The following is a 16616-nucleotide window of genomic DNA, read 5'->3' as shown; positions in this document are numbered from 1 at the left end:
CTTTTCCTGCATCTACTAAAATGATCATGCAATTTGTTGTTTTTCTATCTTATGGATATAATGTATTACATTAATTGCTGTTCAGATGTTAAACCAATGTTGCATTCCTCATATAAATCCTACTTGGTCATTATGTATAATTATTTTTATGTTTTGCTGGATCCCATTTGATAGTAAATTTATTAGTGAGTTTTTCATTTTGGTTATTATGCTTTTCAACTACAGAATTTTTATTTTAAACTTTTAATTCCTTCTCTTTATATACATTCTCTATTTGTTGAGACATTATCATTATACCTTCCTTTAAATCTTTACATATGGTTTTCTTTAGTTCTTTGACTATATTTATTAGAGCTGCTTTGAAGTCTTTGCATTGTTTTCCATAAAAATATTTTCTATTGCCTGCCTTTTTCCTTTGTGTATAAGACACTCTAATCCTGCTCCTTCTCATGTCATTTTTGTTGTTAAATGGGTGTTTTTGACAGGATATGTAACCAAATCTGTATACTGATACTTCTCCCCCATAGCCCAGCCCTGAGTTGTTGTTGGTTTTGTTTACTTGTTTGTTTATTTGCTTATTGACTAAGCTGAATTATTTTTGCATATTCCATTTCTCCTGCAGCATACTGCCTCTGATATCTTTGCTCAGAATTTTTCTCCTTTTAATTTTTTTTAGCTTGGCTACCTAAGGTTTGTCCCTGTACCAGCCTAAATTACTTGTTGGTCATAGGTTGTGCTTAAGCTACCTTGCCAGTTAAATTTCTATCCTTTACTCTTTGATATGTGTGTATGTTGCCTGGAGGCTTCTATCACAGTTCAGAGAATTTGCTTTCTTGCCCCAAATTCAGCAAGGGAACTGTAGCTTGGAGGTTCTCTCTCTTATTGCTCCACAGAGGGCACAGGTACAGCCATGGGCTTGCACACATACCTTCCAGACTGTCAGGGATGAGTGTGATAGTATTTTTAGACCTGACTTTCTAGGAGTATCCCCTAAGTCAGAGTATCTTATTGTTCATTCAAAGTTTAATTACAGGTTGTTTTTAAGCCCCAATGAAGCTTTTGTACTATCTTAATGGGTCAGTGTGTGGCTAGGGAATGCTTTCAAGTGGGCATCATGTCCCTCTCTGATTGCTCCTGTGTGGGTGCAGCTTAGCACATACACACAACCATTCCACAGCCAGAATTAATTGTGCTCCCAGGAGGGTTTTTCTTATGTGTCTCTTTCTCTGGTTCTCAATATTAAACTTCTGACTGTTCTGTTATTTTTCTTTTCATCAAGGAGCTAATTGCTCTTCACCAAGATCTCCATTGTTTCTGAATATGGTCAAAGGCGTGGACTTCTCCCCTCTCTGTTTTAAATAAAGTCAGTCCCCTCAAGCAAAGCTGGTAAACTCTTTGTTCTTATGGCTTTCCTTTATCCCTGGGCAAAAATTCTGTGCTACTGCTCTAGGGCTGGAGGTGGACACACATTTTTTCCCAGAGTGAAACATCTGCTCTATAAATAGGCACTGCTGTGAGAGGGGATGTTAGCCCCTGATTTTCTCAGCTTGCCTCTCCCAGTGTGGAACTTTCATTCTATGAGCAAAGTGGGGAGGGAGGGATGACCAGGGCTCCAATATTCTCTTCTTGGGGTAGAGCTCCCATCTTATGAGTGAAGAATGGGTGGGAAAAGAGAGACCTAATTCTCTGTCATGCCTGCCTGAAACAGAGCTTCAGTGACTTAGGTCATTGGTCTGAGAAATGCCACTGATAACCTGCCCCTGCCAAGATGAAACTATAGCCTCAGTCTGGGAACTGGAAAGAGAGAAAACTCCCACCTTCTTGGCAGAACATGTCTAGCATAGTGTATGCAGGGTGGGACTTCTGTAAAATGGAGCTAGAGGAGCAAGCTAGGTGGTAAGAGACAGTTGTCATTCAAATACCAGACTCTTATTATTACCAAAATTTGGAAGATTTCCCTGAAAAACCTTTCTTTATTTTGTTGTATATTCTTAGGACTATTTACAGAGACATTTATTAATCAAATTTTAAAAAGATTTTCACCAGTTAAATTGTTGTATTGCTGAAAAGGCCCACCAAGCTCTTTACTGTGTCATTCTAGAAGTCCTCTTAAACAATATACTGTTATACTTCTTTTTTTTAATTTTTTTAACATCTTTGTTGGAGTATAATCGCTTTACAATGGTGTGTTAGTTTCTGTTTTATAACAAAGGGAATCAGTTATACATATACATATGTCTCCATATCTCTTCCCTCTTGCATCTCCCTCCCTCTCACCCTCTCTCTCCCACCCCTCTAGGTGGTCACAAAGCACTGAGCTGATCTCCCTGTGCTATGCAGCTGCTTCCCACTAGCTATCTATTTTACATTTAGTAGTGTATGTATGTCCATGCCACTCTCTCAGTTTGTCCCACCTTACCCTTCCCCTCCCCATATCCTCAGGTCCATTCTAAAGTAGGTCTGTGTCTTTATTCCTGTCTTGCCACTAGGCTCTTCATGACCTTTTTTTTTTTTTAGATTCCATATATATGTGTTAGCATATGGTATTTGTTTTTCACTTTCTGACTTACTTCACTCTATATGACAGACTCTAGGTCCATCCACCTCACTACAAATAACTCAATTTCGTTTCTTTTTATGGCTGAGTAATATTCCATTGTATATATGTGCCACATCTTCTTTATCCATTCATCTGTTGATGGACACTTAAGTTGCTTCAATGTCCTGGCTATACTTCTTAAAAATTATAGAAAGTTGGTTTAATGGACATGCTTTTTTTAACTCAAGATGTTTGTCACTGTAACTTATTCATGTTGCACATAACTAGTACCTTCATTTTCACAGCTGTTTGTGTGAACATAAACAAATTATCTAATAGTATTTTCAGACTTTTAAATTTTTGACAGTTGAATGTGTGCAAGATGGGATTCCTTTATATTTTTGAGTTAATGGACAGGTTTTTGTGGCCACATGGATGAAATAACTTCTGGAGAATTTGAGAACAAGAGTAAGGAACTTATTGCATAATTTCTAATTTTCAATGCCACATGAGTTAGTTTCCATGTCACGATCATCTCTCTATTTCTAAAATGTCTATATTCTACCACCACTACTTCAGAGAACCACCCCCATGAGGCACTGACATTTCAGACCTCTTGCCTTCTTTTGGGAAGTGTGATAATAGTGCTTCCTCCTTGCTTCTTGACTACCTCCAACAGGATCCAGCACTCCGAAAAGTGGCCAACACCACTGTAGACTGGGTTTCACCAGTACATCCTAGCATTTCTGAAGCCCTCTCTCCAGCTCCCCAACACTGCTTTTTATTTGGTGTGTCAATTTCTAATTTTAATACTTCAGTTTATAAAAACATAAGTGCACATATTAATTTTGAAGAAGCTAAGACGTTGATATATAAATTAATTTTGAATACGTTTCCCACAATATATTAACTTTTAAATGTGCATCACAGCTCTCAGTTAAAGCAACAGCAGCAAATGCCATCAAGGTAGTTCTAAGCCATAAATAGGAATGTCTTCTATTGACTGTCTCATGTAAGGTTTTCCTCTAAACTCAATATAGGCTGTATTTATTTCTTATTTTTCAAACACCACTTTTACTTTTAATACTTCAATCAGCGAGTCTCCAAATTGAGTGTACACTTGAATCTCTTAAAGAACTTGTTAAAATGCAAATGCCCAGGTCCCACTCCCAAAGATTCAGATTCAGTATATCTGGAGGTGCTGGGAATCTGCATTTTAACAAGCACTCTATGGAAATCTTATGTCTATTCACATTTCAGAACCATAATTCTTAAGGAAGAAATTCACATTATAAAGAAACAACCTTTTCCACACATTTGAGATTCCTTTATCTTCGCCATAAAGCATCATTGGCAATTTAAGAGCTGATCCAAGACATTGCTGAGTCCAGTCAGTGTTACTAAGCCATTCTTCTCTCTCTATGCCCATTGCTACTCAGCCTTTAAGCTCCAGCACTTCCTGCCAGCTTTATGAACAGGGGTAAGCCAGAGTCACTTTCAGTCCAGCCCTGGAAGGAAAATCTATAAAACCCCAGGCTTCAGGCTGTCTCCTCCTTACCTATTTCACTCAGTTGACATGCTTCACTACCTTAGTCACAACCTCCACATAACTCTGGCATCCACAGCTTCTGACTAAAAATTAGCATAATGGGAACAGAAAGTAAGAAAGAACAAAAAGCTATTTCTTTGAGGTTTGCTGATCATTTTTCTTCTTTAGACTCGGGCTATTCAGGTGCTAGCTCCTTCACTCCCTGCCTAAGCTAAGGTAGGCCTGGCTTGGCTGACATTCTGGTGGGAAAAATTAGTGAAGAGGGAGATATAAAATGGATGCACTGACTTTTCTGTACACAGAGAAACTGGATGTTAAGAAAAGATGAGTCACAGTTTGGAAGTATTCTCATACTGTTACTTCCGAATTTGTGGGCAAGAAGTGATATTTTAGCTCACTCATGCAAGCCCAGCTTATACTATATCCCTCCGAAATTGTGTGTCAGTACCAGCCTTCTTACCTCCAGTGATGATTTGCTCACTCCCTCTGAGACAGCTGATACCACCCAATGATGGCTCTGTTGAGCTGATAATGTCTATCTTTCCTGTGGCTTTCTAAAGTCTTCCCCTGAGAATGCACTGAAAACATTTGCTCCCTCTGCCTTTCGATAGCCTTTCAGAAATCTGCTGTCTGAGACTAAATCTCCTTAATTCTTCTCAAGACCAAACAGCCACAGAAACTTCAACTTCTCCTCATTAGATTTGTTTTCCAAACTCCTGCTGTTATGAACTAAATGTATGCCTCAAACTTCATATGTTGAAGTCCTAACCCCCACTGTTGCTATATTAAAAGTAAGAATGAGGGCTTCCCTGGTGGCACAGTGGTTGAGAGTCCGCCTGCTGATGCAGGGGATGCAGGTTCGTGCCCTGGTCTGGGAAGATCCCACATACCGCGGAGCAGCTGGGCCCGTGAGCCGTGGCCACTGAGCCTGTGCGTCTGGAGCCTGTGCTCCACAACGGGAGAGGCCACAACAGTGAGTGGCTCGCGTACTGAAAAAAAAAAAAGTAAGAATGCAATTAAAGTTAAGTGAGCTCATAAGGGTGGGACCCTGGTAAAATAGGATTAATGTCATTTTAAGAAGTTTCTCTCTCTCTCTCTCTCTCTCTCTTCCTCTCCCTTTCCCTCTCCTTCCCTCCATTCCCCTTCCTTACCTCTCTCTCCCTGTGTACACACACTAAGGAATGGCCATGTATGGTCATCTACATTCTGGGAAGACAGTTCTCATCAGAAGTCAAATTGGTTATGGACCTTGATCATGGACCTCCACCTCCCAGAACTGTGAGAAAATGAATTTATGTTGCTTCAGCCATTCAGTTTGTGGTATATTGTTATGGCAGACTAAGCAGACTAGTACACCTCACCAGACTTCTCACTGCCCTTTGGACAGGTCTCAGTTTCCTTTTGTGGGGTCCAGAGCTATTATCCTGATGTGGGCCTGACCAGTAGAAAACAGACCCAAATTAACAATGTTGGTAATTAACTGCTTTTGGAATTTCATATTTACTCTATTCACAGTCAGCTTTCCTTACTCAGTTCTGTTTGTCTGTCCTGAATGCCTCTCAGAGTGACCCCACCCTGATCCCAGGGCACTGATTCCTAAGACAGCTAGCCTTTCTCTTGCTCTGCCCTACTCCTACTGTATTAATTTATTTAATAAATATTTACTATACTGTATATGTTTCAAGAGTTTATTTTTTAAGAACAGTTTTAAACTCACAGCAACAATGATATGAAGGTACATAGATTTCTCATATACACTCTACTCCCAACCACACGTAGCTTCCCTCATTATCAGTAGATGTACCAGAGTGGTACATTTGTTACAATTGATGAAGTTACGTTGACACATCATAATCACCCAATTTTCATAGTTTACACTAATGGTCACTCTTGGTGTTTTACATTCTATTGGTTAGGACAAATCTATAATGGCATATATCTATCATTATACTCTTTTAGAATATTTCAACTGCCCTAAAAGTCCTCTGTGCTTCACCTATTCATCTATTCCCCCACCCTAACCCCTGGTAACCACTGATCTTTTTATTGACTCCATAGTTTGCCTTTTCCAAAATGTCATATATTGGAATCATACAGTATGTAGCTTTTTCAGATTGACTTCTTTCACCAAGTATTATGAATATACGGTACCTCCATGTTTTTTTCATGGCTTAATATCTGATTTCTTTTTAGTGCTGAATAATATTCCATTGTCTGGATGTACTTCAGTTTACATATCCATTAGCCTACTGAAGGATATCTTGCTTGCTTTCAAGTTTTGGCAATTGTGAATAAAGCTGCTGTATATATCTGTGTGCAGGGTTTTTTATGGACATATGTTTTCAGCTCATTTAAGTGAATATCAAGGAATACAGTTGCTGGATCATATAGTAAGAGTATGTTTATTTTTCCAGTTGTTTTGAGATGTAATTGACATACAATATTATAAAAACTTTAAGGTGTACAGAATAATGATTTGACTTACATATATTGTAAAATGATTAACACAATAAGTTTAGTTAACATCCATTATCTCATATAGATAAAAAAAAGAAAGGAAAAAATTGTTTGTTTTCCCTAGTGATGAGAACTCTTTAGATCTACTCTCTTAACAACTTTCAAAAATAGCAGTGTTAACCATAATCTTTGTGTTGTACCTTACACACCTAGTATTTATTTATCTTATGACTGGACGTTTGTACACTTTGACAACTTCCATCAAATTTCCCCTCCCCCTACTCCTGCCTCTGGTAAACACAAATCTGATCTCTTTATATATATATATATATATATATATATATATATATATATATATATATATATATATATATTCCACTTATAAGTGAGATCATGTACTATTTGTCTTTCTCTGTCAAACTTATTTCATTTACCATAGTGCCCACAAGGATCATCCATATTGTTGCAAGTGGTAGGATTTTGTTCTTTATTTATGGTTGAATAATATTCCATTGTATATACCACAACTTATTTATTCGTTCATCCATCAGTTGACACATAGATTATTTCCATGTCTCTGCTACTGTGAATAATGCTGCTATGAACATGGGTGGAGATGTCTTTTTGACATAGGGTTTCTGTTCCTTTGGATACATTCCAAGAAGTGGAATTTCTGAATCATACAGTAATTCTATTTTTAATTATTGGGGAACCTCCATATTGTTTTATATAGTGGATGTACCAATTTTCAATCCCACCAACAATGTATAAGGATTCCCTTTCCTTCACATCCTCGCCAGCATTTGTTATTCCTTGTCTTTTTGATGATAACCATTCTAACAGATGTGAGGTGATATCTCATTGTGGTTTTGATTTGCATTTACCTTATGATTGGTGATGTTGAGCAACATTTCATGTATTTGTTGGCCAGTTGTATAATTTCTTTTGGAAAATGGCTATTAAGATCCCTTGATCATTTTTTGAAATTGGATTGTTTGTTTTGCTATTGAATAGTATGAGTTTATATATATTTTAGATATTAACCCCTTATTAGATATGGTTTGCAAATAATTTCCCATTCTGTAGATTGTCTTTTCATTTTTTTGATCATTTCAGTTGTTGGGCAGAAACTTTTTGGTTTCCAATTGTTTGTTTTTTATTTTGTTGTTTGTACTTTAGGCATTATCCAAAAATCATGGCCAAGACCCATGTCAAAGAATTTTTTTCCTATGTTTTCTTCTAGGAGTTTTATGTTTTCCAGTTCACATTTACATCTTTAATACATTTTGCATTAAATTTTTTGAATGGTGCAAGATAAGAGCCTAGTTTCATTTTTAATGACAATATCTAATTTTCCGATCTCCATTTATTGAAGAGACTGTTATTTCTCCATTGAGTGTTCTTGTCTCCCTTGTCAAATATTAGTTGGCTGTATAATGCATGGTGTTGTTTCTGGCCTTTTGGTACTCTTGCATTGGGTTTTTTGTCTGCTTTTATGCCAGTAACATACAGTTTTGTTTACTGTTGCTTTATAATGTGACTTGAAATCAGGAACTGTGATGTCTCCTCTCATTTTGTTATTCTTTTCTAGGATTGCTTTTACTATTTGAGATCTTCTGTGGTTCCATATAAATTTTAGGATTTTTTCTACTCACATAGAAAATGCCATTGGCTCTTGATAGGGATTGCATTGAATCTATACATGATTTTGGGTTGTATGGAAATTTTCACAATATTAATTTTTCCAATACCTGAACATGGAATATATTTCAATTTATTTGTGTCTTCTTCAATTTCTTTCATCAATGTCTTATAACATTTCAGTGTAAAGATATTTAACTACCTTAGTTAAATTTATTCCAAAGTATTTTATTGTTTTTCAATGGTATTGTAAATGGAATTTTTTTCAGTTTCAGTTAATTCATTGTCAAGTTATTAAAAAGCCATCTATTTTTGTGTATTACTTTTCTATCCTGCAAGTTTACTGAATTTGTTGATTAGATTTGACAGGGTTTTTTTTGGGGGGGTCTTTAGGATATTCTATATATAAACTTATTTCATCTTCAAATACAGCCAATTTTATTTTTTTCCTTACCAATTCTGATGCCTTTTATTTCTATTCCTTGATCTGTCTGGCTAGGAATTACAGTACTATGTTGAATAGGAGTGGTGAGAGTGAGCACCCTTGTCTTGTTCGTTATCTTAGAGGAAAAGCTTTCAAACTTTCACATTTGACTATGATGTTAGCTGTGAACTTGTCATATATGGTCATTATTATGTTGGAGTAGAGTCCTTCTATAACTAATTTATTGAGTCTTTATCATGACCTGAAGTTTTTTTTTTAGATTCTTTATCTTTATCTATTGAAATGATCATTTGATTTCTTTCTTTCTATTAATGTGATGTATCACATTTATTAATTTTCATATGTTGAACCACTTTTGCATCTCATGAATAAATCCCACTTCATCATGGTGAATGATCCTTTTAATGCACTGCTGAATTTGGTTTGATAGAAGTTAAATGATAATTTTGCACCATATTCATCAGGGATATTGGCCTGTATTTTTATTTTCTTGTTTTGGTTAGTGAGTGTTCCCTCCTCCTTGATTTTTGGAAGAGTTTAGGAAGGATTGATGTTATTGCTTTAAATGTTTGGAAAAATTTACAAGTGAAGCCATCTGGTCCTGGGCTTTTCTTCATTGGAAATTTTTTGATTACTGACTCAATCTTTTTACTGGTAATCAGTCTGTTCAGATATTTTATATCTTTCTGGTTCAATACTGGTATGTTTCTAAAAATTTTTCCATTTCAACTAGATTGTCCAAATTTTTGACACACAGGTATTTATGATCGCTTGTATTTCAGTGGTGTGAGATGTCAAGTCTCTTTTAATATTTATAATTTGTTTATTTGAGCCCTCTCTCAAGTTAAGTTAGTATAGCTAAAAGTTTGTCAATTTTATTTATCTTTGCAAAGAAACATGTTGGTTTCATTAGTATTTTCAATTATTTTCCTATTTTTTATTTCATTTATTTCTGCTTAATCTTTATTATTTTCTTCTTTTTTGTTAAATTTGGGTCCAGTTTCTTCTTTTCCTAGTTCATTGAAGCTTAGAGTTAGGTTGTTTGAGACGTTTTTTGTTTCTTAATATAGGTGTTTACTTCTTTGAATTACCCCTTAGACCTGCTTTTGCTGCATCCCATGAATCTTAGTATTGTGCTTCCATTTTTGTTAATTTCAATATACTATTTCATCACCCCTGTAATTTCTATTTTGATCCATTGGTTGTTCAGGAGAGTTGTTTAATTTCCATGTGCTGTAATTGTTCCATTTTTTTCTCCTGTTATTACATTCTAGTTTCATACCATTGTGGTCAAAGAAGATATTTGATATGATTTCAGTCTCCTTGAATTTGCTAATACTTGTTTTGTGGCCTAGCACATTGTCTATTCTACAAAATATTCCATGCATCCCTCAGAAAAATGTGTATTCTGCTGTTGTTGGATAGAATATTTTATATATGTCTGTTAGGTCCATTTAATCTATAACATTGTTCACATTCTCTGTTCCCTTATTGATTCTTTCTCTGGAAGACTTATTCATTATTGAGAGTAACTTATTAAATTCTGCAACTATTCTTGTATTGTCATTTATTTCTCCTTTTACCTCTGTTTAATTTTGCTTTATATGTTTAGGTGTTCCAAAGTTGAGCACACAAACATTTGCAATTCTGGTATCTTCTTGACAGAATGACACTTTAAATCATTATATAATGACCTTTTTGTCTCTTTTTAACATTTCTCCTTTAAGGTCCAATTTTCCTGATACAAGAATAGCTACCCCTGTTTTTTTGGTTGTTGTTTTTTTGTTTTGATTTTGCTCTGTGGTTAATATTTACTTGAAATATCTTTTGCATACTTTCACTCTCAAGCCATGTGTGTCTTTAAGGTGACTCTTCTGTATGCAGCATATTCTTAGATCAGTTTTTAAAAATCCATTTAGTCTCTCTATATATTTGACTGCAGAAATTAATCCATTTATATTTATAAATTGTATATAGATAAGAACTTACTATTGTTATTTTCTTAATTGCTTTCTGGCTGTTTTGTAGATCCATTGTTCCTTGTTTCTTCTCCTGGGTTCTTAATTTGTGTTTTGATGTCTTTTGGTAACAGTAGGCTTTGATTCCTTTATCATATTCTTTTGTGATATTACTATGGGTTTTGCCCTTATGGTTACCCTGAAGTTTACATAAAATATATTAAAATTATAACACTCTGGTGTTACATTTAGGTCTTTAATCCATTTTGAGTTTACTTTTGTGTATGGGGTTAGGGAGTGTTCTAATTTCATTCTTCTACATGTAGCTGTCCAGTTTTCCCAGCACCACTTATTGAAAAGGCTGTCTTTTCTCCACTGTATATTCTTGCCTCCTTTATCAAAGACAAGGTGACCATATGTTCATGGGTTTATCACTGGGCTTTCTATCCTGTACCGTTGATCTATATTTTGGTTTTTGTGCCAGTACCATACTCTCTTGATTACTGTAGCTTTGTAGTATAGTCTGAAGTCAGGGAGCCTGATTCTTCCAGCTCCGTTTTTCTCTCTCAAGATAGTTTTGGCTATTCGGGGTTTTTTGTGTTTCCATACAAATTGTGAAAAATTTTGCTCTAGTTCTGTGAAAAATGTCAGTGGTAGTTTGACAGGGATTGCATTGAATCTGTAGAATGTTTTGGGTAGTAGAGTCATTTTCACAATGTTGATTCTTCCAATCCAAGAACATGGTATATCTCTCCATCTATTTGTATCATCTTTAATTTCTTTCATCAGTGTCTTATAATTTTCTGAATAGAGGTCTTTTGTCTCATTAGGTAGGTTTATTCCTAGATATGTTATTCTTTTGGTTGCAATGGCAAAAGCGAGTGTTGTCTTAATTTCACTTTCAGATATTTTATCATTAGTGTATAGGAATGCAAGAGACTGCTTAGCATTAATTTTGTATCCTGATATTTTACCAAATTCATTGACTAGCTCTAGTTGTTTTCTGGTAGCATATTTAGGATTATCTATGTATAGTATCATGTCATCTGCAGACAGTGACAGTTTTATTTCTTCTTTTCTGACTTGGTTTCCTTTTATTTCTTTTTCTTCTCTGATTGCTGTGTCTAAATCTTCCAAAACTAAGTTGAATAATAGTGGTGAGAGTGAGTAACCTTCTCTTTTTCCTAATCTTAGTGAAAATGGTTTCAGTTTTTCACCATTGAGGATGATGTTGTCTGTGGGTTTGTCATATATGGGCTTTATGGTCAGACACAATCAAACTTTTAGAGGAAAACATAGGCAAAACACTCTGTGACATAAATCACAGCAGGATCCTGTTTGACTCACCTACTAGAGAAATGGAAATAAAAATAAAAATAAACGAATGGGACCTAATGAAACTTAAAAGCTTTTGCACAGCAAAGGAAATCATGAAAAAGACAAAAAGACAACCCTCAGAATGGGAGAAAATATTTGCAAAGGAAGCAATTGACAAAGGATTCATCTCCAAATTTACAAGCAGCACATGCAGCTCAATATCAAAAAACAACAACAACAACAACAACCCAATCCAAAAATGGGCCGGAGACCTAAATAGACATTTCTCCAAAGAAGATATAGAGATTGCCAACAAACACATGAAAGAATGCTCAACATCATTGATCATTAGAGAAATGCAAATCAAAACTACAATGAGATATCATCTCACACCATTCAGAATGGCCATCCTCAAAAAATCTACAAACAATAAATGCTGGGGAGGGTGTGGAGAAAAGGGAACCCTTTTGCACTGTTAGTGGGAATATAAATTGATACAAACACTATGGAGAACAGCATGGAGATTCCTTTAAAAACTAAAAATAAAACTACCGTATGACCCAGCAAACCCACTACTGGGCATATACCCTGAAAACACCATAATTCAAAAAGAGTCATGTACCAAAATGTTCATTGCAGCTCTATTTACAATAGCCAGGACATGGAAGCAACCTAAGTGTCCATCGACAGATGAATGGATAAAGAAGATGTGTCACATATATACAATGGAATATTACTCAGCCATAAGAAGAAATGAAATTGAGTTATTTGTAGTGATTTTGATAGACCTATAGTCTATCATACAGAGTGAAGTAAGTCAGAAAGAGAAAAACAAGTACAGTATGCTAACACGTATATATGGAATCTAAAAGAAAAAAAATGGTCATGAAGAACCTATGGGCAAGACAAGAATAAAAACGCAGACCTACTAGAGAATGGACTTGAGGATATGGGGAGGGTAACGGTAAGGTGGGACAAAGTGACAGAGTGGCATGGACATATATACACTACCAAGTGTAAAATAGATAGCTAGTGGGAAGCAGCCACATAGCACATGGCGATCAGCTTGGTGCTTTGTGATCATTTAGAGGGGTGGGACAGGGAGTGTGGTAGGGAGGGAGATGCAAGAGGGAAGAGATATGGGGACATATGTATATGTATAACTGATTCACTTTGTTATAAAGCAGAAACTAACACACCATTGTAAAGCAATTATACTGCAGTAAAGATGTTTAAAAAATAAAATAAAATAAAATAAAATAAAATTATAACACCCTATTTTAAACTGACAAGAACTTAACTTCAATGGATTTCTTAAATTTTACACTTTTACTTATCTTTTGTCTCACGTTTTAGGTTACTGATGCTACAAGATACGCAGTTTTTATGTTGTCATCTAATAACATTATTCTAGTTAGGGTTATTTTTACTATGTTTGATTTTTAACTTTTAAACTAGATTTGTAAGTGAAATATGCACGACCATTACCACATTTTAGAATCTAACTTTCACTTGATATTTACTATTATGAGTGAGTTTTATGCTTTCTTCTATTTATTTATTTATTTATTTATTTATTTATTTATTTATTTATTTATTTTGCGGAACATGGGCCTCTCACCACTGTGGCCTCTCCCGCTGTGGAGCACAGGCTCTGGACTCACAGGGTCAGCAGCCATGGCCCACAGGCCCAGCTGCTCTACGGCATCTGGGATCCTCCAGGACCGGGGCATGAACCCGCATCCCCTGCATCAGCAGGTGGACTCTCAACCAGTGCGCCACCAGGGAAGCCCTAATTTTTTTATGAAGTTAATTAGTATCCCTTTACTTGCCCTCAAAGATCTCCCTTTAGCATTTCTTGTAAGACAGGTCTAATAGAGTGGCATGTACATATATACACTATCACATGTGAAATAGATAGCTACTGGGAAGCAGCCGCATAGCACAGGGAGATCAGCTTTGTGCTTTGTGACCACTTAGAGTGGTGGGATCGGGAGGGATGGAGGGATATGTAAGAAGGAGGGGATATGGGTATATGTGTATATGTAAAGCTAATTCTCTTTGAGATACAGCAGAAGCTAACACTCCATTGTAAAGCAATTATACTCCAATATAGATGTTAATAATAAAAAAAAGACAGGTCTAGTAATGATAAACTTCCTCAGCCTTTGTTTATTAAGAAAGGCTTTATCTCTCTTTTATTTCTGAAGGATAGTTTCTGCATATAGAATCTTGGTTGACAGATTTTTCTATCAACATTTTGAATATATCCTCTCATTCTCTCCTGGCCTGAAAAATTTCTGTTGAGAAATCAGTCCATAGTCTTATGGGGTTTCCCTTGTATATAACTTCTGTCTTTTCTCTTGCTACTTTCTAAATTGTGTCTCCAACTTTTGGCAATTTAATTATAATATGTATTTGTATACCCTTATTTGGGTTCAACCTAATTGAAGTCCTTTGATCCTCATGGATCTAATGTCTATATCTATTCCCAGATTTAGGAAGTTTTCAGCCATTATTTCTTTAAATATACTTTCTGTCCTTTGCCCTTCTCCTTCTGGAATTTCTATAATATTGATATTTGTTCTCTTAATTTTGTCTCCAAAATCCTGAAGGCCTTTTCCCCTCTTCTGTTTCATTTTTGTATCTTTTTGCTCCTCTGGCTGGATAATTTCAAATGTTATGTTTTCTGCATCACTGATTTTCTCTTCTGCATTGGCAAGTCATGTGTTGTTTTCCTTATTTAATTTAGTTGTCTGCATGCCCTTGTAGTTCACTAAACTTCTTTGACAGGATTATTCTGTATTCTTTGTCTGACAGTTCATAGATCTCCATTTCTTTAGGGTCAGTTATTAAACCTTTATTAGTATTCTTTGATGATTTCATGTTTACCAGATTTTCCATTATTCTTGAATTTCTACATTGGTATCTGCACTGTTGAATAAGCAGTCTCTTCTTCCAGAATTTACAGGTCCACTTTGTCAGAGACAGTTCTTCACCAGTTCTGTTTGGAAGTCTGGATGTTTCAGATATTCACATCCTTGAAAGGTGTGGATTACTATCAGGTTCTATTGTTGCAAGAGGTCATTGCTTGACCTCTGGGTTGGGAGGGTGCCACTGACTAGGGAAATGTGGATAAAACTATGAGCTTGGTTTCCTGCCCAAGTGAGCCTGAAAGATTGGCTCCACAGTAGCCTGGGATCTCTGCTGCAGCTTACTAGAAAATTGGGGTTGGGTACTACAATTAGCTTTCTGAACTGGCGGGACACCAGAACAAGCCTCAGAGCCATCACAGTCTTTGTTTTTGGGCTTGAATCAGGCTTGACTTGATTGAATTCACTAGCTAGATGGAGCTTTCTGTTTTGTTCTGCAGATGGGGAAAGCCACAGGCTGTACTCTCTGTTCAAGTGCCACTGTAAGCAAGACTGTCGGATGGGTTACACAGCTTCACATGTGAACTGGTTAAGTTACTTATATGGGTGGATGAAAGGGTGTATTCAACAATAGGTGCAACTACAAATTAGTTTCCTTGCCTGGGTAGAGCATTATAACCAGCTCCAGTACAAAAAGGCCCTTTGTTTGTGGTCTTGACTCAAACCTTCCCATGCCTCAAGTTCCTGGTTCAAACAGGGCCACTGGCTTTTCTCTGCAGACAACCATATCTGTCTTCTGAACTTTCTGCTAAAGATTGCTGGGCTACACAGCTTTCCAAGTGGTCTGGCCAATTTTTTTGGTTGGTTGGGGTCAGGGGCTACACTTAGATATGTGTGGGGATTTGCATTAACTCCCCTGCCAATATAGGACAAGGAAAATGACTCCAGCCTGACAAGGATCTTTGCTTGTGCTTTTTTTTTTTCTTCTTTTTAATTGAAGTATAGTGGATGTAAAACAGCAGTTTCCAACTTTTTTGGCACCAGGGGCCGGTTTTGTGGAGGACAATTTTTCCATGGACTGGGGTGGTGGGTGGTGGATAGTTCAGGTGGTAAGGTGAGCAATGGGTCAGGCGGTAATATGAGCAATGGAGAGCAGCAGATGAAGTTTTGTGTTTTGCTCACTCCCCCGCTGCTCACCTCCTGCTGTGTGGCCTGGTACCTAACCGGCTACAGACTGGTACCGGTCTACACCCCAGGGGTTGGGGACCCCTGATGTACAATAATATATAAGTTACAGGTATAAAAAATAGTGATTAACAATTTTTAAATGTTATATTCCATTTATATTTATAATGAAATATTGGCTATATTTCCAGTGTTGTACAATATATCCTTAAAACTTATTTTATACATACTAGTTTGTACCACTTAGTACCCTACCCCAATATTCCCCCTCACCTTTCCCTCTCCCCACTGGTAACCACTAGTTTTTTTTTTTTTTCTATGTCTGTGAATCTATTGCTTTTTTGTTATATTCACTAGACTGTTGTATTTTTTAGGTTGCTCATATAAGTGAAATCATACAGTATTTGGCTTTATTTGTCTGATGTATTTCATTTAACATAAAAACCCTCAAGTCCATCCATGTTGTCACAAATGGCAAAATTGTATTCTTTTTTATAGCTAAGTAGTATTAAATTGTGTGTGTATATATATATATATATATATATATATATATATATATATATATATATATATATATCACATCTTCTTTACCCATTCATCTCTTAATGAACACTTATCTTGCTTCCATATCTTGGCAATTGTAAATAATGCT

This window comes from Mesoplodon densirostris, chromosome X (assembly GCF_025265405.1).
Source record: "Mesoplodon densirostris isolate mMesDen1 chromosome X, mMesDen1 primary haplotype, whole genome shotgun sequence".
Classification (NCBI taxonomy): Eukaryota; Metazoa; Chordata; class Mammalia; order Artiodactyla; family Ziphiidae; genus Mesoplodon; species Mesoplodon densirostris.
This window is presented reverse-complemented; position numbering follows the sequence as displayed.